This window comes from Grammomys surdaster, unplaced genomic scaffold, assembly GCF_004785775.1.
Source record: "Grammomys surdaster isolate TR1022 unplaced genomic scaffold, NIH_TR_1.0 332556, whole genome shotgun sequence".
NCBI classification, from domain to species: Eukaryota; Metazoa; Chordata; class Mammalia; order Rodentia; family Muridae; genus Grammomys; species Grammomys surdaster.
Genome location: NW_021627783.1, coordinates 4,510 through 9,543, shown reverse-complemented (window position 1 = coordinate 9,543; position 5,034 = coordinate 4,510). Strand labels below are relative to the sequence as shown.

The 5,034-nt window shown below is 43.4% G+C and overlaps 1 pseudogene; it reads left to right on the top strand.

Moving 5' to 3' along the window:
* Positions 1 to 4,167: 4,167 nt before the first annotated feature.
* On the top strand, positions 4,168 to 4,751 carry LOC114616568 (annotated as a pseudogene).
* The last annotated feature ends 283 nt before the right edge of the window (positions 4,752 to 5,034 follow it).

The following is a 5,034-nucleotide window of genomic DNA, read 5'->3' as shown; positions in this document are numbered from 1 at the left end:
TGCTCAATCACCTGAATCACCTGGTCTAAATCATCATCCTTTCCAAACACCAAGAGAAAAACATGTCTGGTAGCATCAAAGGACTTCCTTGACAGTAAGACCCCCAGGAATAAACCAAGATCCATCATCTTATTGCTTTGAATTCAGATGCTGCTCATCCAGGCATGCTGCTGGCAGTGAATGGAAACTGACAGCCACATGCAGGGAGTTAGAGTCAATACCTTCTTCCTGTGAGTGTGTGGTCCTCTAGTATTGACCCTCCCTCACTTGGCCTCGAGCAATGCCTCAGTCCCAATCTGCAAGCCTTCCCCTCATTCCTTCATCCCAGAGCCATTTAACCTATCAGTTATCTCAGCCTCCTTGAGATTTCCCAGGTACTCTGTGATTCTGCGTCTGATGATAATCACAGCCATTGCAGGCATTTATTGAGTGTTTGATTAGTGCCTGACCTCTAACTCTTGTACTACCATCCAGTCAATTTCATTAAAAACAGCTATTGACTGTTTGCTCAGTAAAAGTCAAGCCCTGCCAATTTGTTTCCTCTAAAATATATATTAAACCTATTGCTTGATTTCCAGATCTTTCTCACCAACCTGGTCCAGTTGTCTCAGCATCTCTGTCTTCTGAACAAGAGTCAGAATGTCCCAACAAATAGAAACATTCTTCTGCTTCTCCACCATCTCCAAATGACCCTCCTGCTGGAGGAACTTTCAAAACCATGGTCTTTGCCAAGCACTAGATCTCCGGAGCCTCTTGGCTATTCACCATCAACAGAAGACACAGTTCTGCATGTGGTCAGGGCTCCTAGCACTAATTTCTAGTTTCCGTTATGATAAAATTCTCTGACCAAATGCAGTCTGAGGAGGAAAGGGTTTAACTGGCTAATATGTCCACATCAGAGTCCATCACCGAGGAACATTAGGGGAGAGATTCAAGGCAGGAACCTGGAGGACAAAGCCATAGAGGAACTCTTGACTGATGCCTCAATTATAGGCTCACGATTATTATTATATTTATATATTATATAAAAGATTTCATTGATCCTCATAATATATATATACATATATATGTATATACATATATATGTATATATGCACACACATACATATAACATATAGTATGAGCTGTTGAATATCTAAAATGAGCTTGAAAAGCAGTGATACCCTTGTTGGGTATCAAAGCCAGGTCCTTGTGCATACTCAGCATGTGTTTGTGTGTGTGTGTGTGTGTTTTGCCTGCATATGTGTCTGCACCACTTGGATTCCTGGAACCTGAGGAGGTCAGAGGAGAGCCTCAGCTCTCCTCCCACTAGAGTTACAGAGAGTTGTAAGCAGCCATTCGTGTGGGTTGGGAATTGAACCTGAGTCCTCTGGAAATGCAGTCAGTGCTATTAACTACTGAGTCCCCAGCCAGATTTGTTATACATCCCAGGACCACCAGCCCAGGGAATGGTACCACCCATGGTGGGCTGGGTCCTCTTCAATCAGTTAACAGTGAAGATGGTCCCTCATATACATATGCACAAGCTAATCTAATAAGGGCAATTACTCAGTTGAGACTTCTCTTCCATGTTGTTCTAGGCTGGCCACATTGACAGTTTATGCTAATTAGGACAACAGCTTAATACTTGAAATTTGTATGAAATAGCACCATGCTGTATACATCAACACAATCTTCCTTCTAACTGGAACTGCTCCTGTTTTTTCCTCTTCTCATTTTGTTCCACCATTTAGCTCCTGTCACCTAACTTTACACACTTATCCTAGCACTTAGCACTGACTATTATAATCATCTGCTTGGTGCGTCCCTTCCAGACTGAACTGTGAAAGGCAGAGCTCTGTCTTAACTCTCTGTGGGTCACTGTCTTTAGGGAGCAGGTGAACTCACATTACACAGAGTATAAAACCATCTTGTAACACTTATTTTATTTGTCTAAGGCTGTTAAATGCATCTCAAAAATATTTCCTTGATCCAAGGAAGGTATATTTAAATACACACACACACACACACACACACACACACACACACACACCATATAGTATGAGCTGTTGTATATCTAAAATAAGCTTGAAAAGCAGTGTTCCACCCTTGGTGGGTATCAAAGCCAGGTCCTTGTACATATTCAGTAAGTGTTCTCGAATAGAGCAATATCCTTAGCCCCTCACTGGAGGATTCTAAACAGGTTCTTCATTATTGAACCATAACCTCAGTGCCTTCACTTGGGGATTCAGGGCAGGTTCTTTACTCCTGAGCCACTCCTCAGCCCTCATATAAAGTTTTTAGGCAGTTCTCCTGTTACTGGACCATACTGCTAGCCCCTCAGTGGAGGATTCCAGAGAAGTGCTCTATGACTAAGCCACAACCCCAGGCACTCACTGGGGGATTCTAGGCAGGGGCTCTACCACTGAGCCACGCCCCCAGCCCCTCACTTGGGGATTCTAGGCAGGGGCTCTGCCACTGAGCCACGCCCCCAGCCCCTCACTGGGGGATTCTAGGCAGGGGCTCTGCCACTGAGCCACGCCCCCAGCCCCTCACTGGGGGATTCTAGGCAGGGGCTCTACCACTGAGCCATGCCCCCAGCCATTCACTGGGGGATTCTAGGAAGGTGCTCTACCACTGAGCCACACCCCCAGTCCCTCATTGGAGGATTCCAGGAAGGTGTTCTATGACTCCACCATACCCCAAGTCCCTCACTGGTAGATTGTAGGAAGATACTCTACCTCTAAGACATCCCCAGCCCTTCATTGGGGGAGTCTAAGTAGGTGCTCTACACGGAGCTACACCACAGCTCTTTAAGGGATTCAAAGCAAGTTACTCTACCACGGGCCATGTTCTCAGGTCCTAAAGATGTATGCCAAATGATATTCCTACCTCCCAAACCTTCAAGTGTCTCTCCTCCGCCTACTGCTTACTAAACAAATGAGGTTGGGGAAGCCCACATGTTTTCTCTGTTGCCCAGAATATATCAAGCTCTTGTGTGTTTCACTTCCTTCTACTTGGAACTCTACTTTCACCAAAGCACCTGACAGAATCACCTTTGGCATGCAGGCACCCACTCATCAATCATAGCCTTTCTGGAATTAGTCATCTATTGTCACATCAAAAAGTATTATACATCAATCCTTAGTGGTTTCCATTCCATTTACTTTTTAATTAAATACATTTATTAGTGTATATTCATTGTACAAAGCAATGGACTTCGTGACATGTTTGTTTGAGTTTATCATGTTCTTTGAGCAAATTCAGTCTGAACAAATTCAATCTACTTGACTTTCTTCCATTCAGCTGGACCCCTTCCTCTTCCTATGCAGTCTTCCTTCTAATTTCCTGTAACACACTCATACACATGCACACACACACATATGTATGCACACACACACATGCATGCACACACATACAAATGCATGTGTCAAATGTGTGCATGTGTACACACACACACATGTACACAAACAGACCCATGAGATATGAGATAAATAAGGCATATGATACTATTTTGTTTTTCCTGGGTCTATCTTGTCTCATTCAGTATAATAATCTCCATCTTTATCCATTTTCCTGCAAGTGACATCATTTTGTTCTTCTGTATGGCTAAAATTCCATTGTGTGTCTATATAAACTACATTTTCTTTATCCATTCATCTGTAGTAGACACTTGGGCTTATTTAACAGTCTGCCCATTGTGAAGAATGTCTCTATAAACACAGATGAGTACATGTATCTGTGGCATGCTAACTTAAACTCCTTGGGTATATTCTCAGGGGTGGATTGTAGGGTCATGTGGTAGTTCTAGCTTTGAAAGTCTCTCCACACTGATTTCCATATTGAATGTGTTAGTTTCCATGCCCACCAGCAGTGGATCAGAAATCTTTTCTCACATCTTCATCATGAGGTATGTATCAGCCATAGGTGATCTTGTTCCCCTGTATCTTTCCGTCCCACCTTCTACTAGTTCATAAATTGTACAAAACACATATATGTCTGTTTTCTCTGCTCTGGGCTTAGCAGTCTTCCTGGCATGTCATATCAATGTAATGTCTAATTAGCTATTCTTCCCTTCAGTTTCAGGGTCTGAGAATCTTAGTGTAGTGCCTATTTTAGATGTGACATGAACATAAAATGTTAGAGCTATCCACCAGGTAGAACATATAGCTATTTGGATGAAAAAAGACATTGATTATTTTCTTCCTGCCCATTAAGAATTCTGAAATGATTGACTTTTCCCTGGGCACATCCCTAAAGAATGAGGTTCTGGAGATCATTCCAGTGCAGACAGAGATTCAAGCTGGACAGCAAGCCAGGTTCATGGCTTTCATCGCTGTTGGGGACTACAATGGTCACGTTGGTCTTGGTGTTAAGTGCTCTAAGGAGGTAGCCACTGTCAATATCTTGGCTAAACTTTCCATCATCCCTGTCCAGAGAGGCAGCTGGGAGAACAAGACTGGCAAGCTCTACACTGTTCCATGAAAGGCGCTGTGACTCTGTTTTGGTGTATCTCATTCCTGCCCCCAGAGATACTGGCATTGTCTCTGCTCCTGTGTCCAAGAAGCTCCTGATGATGGTCAGTATGGATGACTGATGCACATCAGCCAGACGCTGGCTGCACTGCCATCCTGGGCTACTTTGCCAAGGTCACCTTTGATGCCACCCCCACGACCTACAGCAACCTGACCCCTGACTTCTGGAAAGAGACAGTGTTCACCAAGTCTCCTTATCAGGAATTCATTGAACATCTTGTGAAAGCCTGCATCTGAGTCTCTGTTCAGAGGACCCAGGCTCCAGCTGTGGCTACAACATAAGAGTTTTTATACAAGAAAAATAAAGTAAATCAAGTCTGTTAAAAAAATTAATTATATTTATTCATTTAATGTGGGTGGGGAAGAATGCACATGCCGCCTCTGAAGTGTGGAGAGCAGATGACAGTTTTAGAGAGTCAGTATTCTCCTTACATTATGTGAGTTCCAGGGATCAGATTCAGTCATCAGGCTCAAGAGCAAGTGCTTTTACTCAGTGATGCATCTTGGTTATGGCAAATTT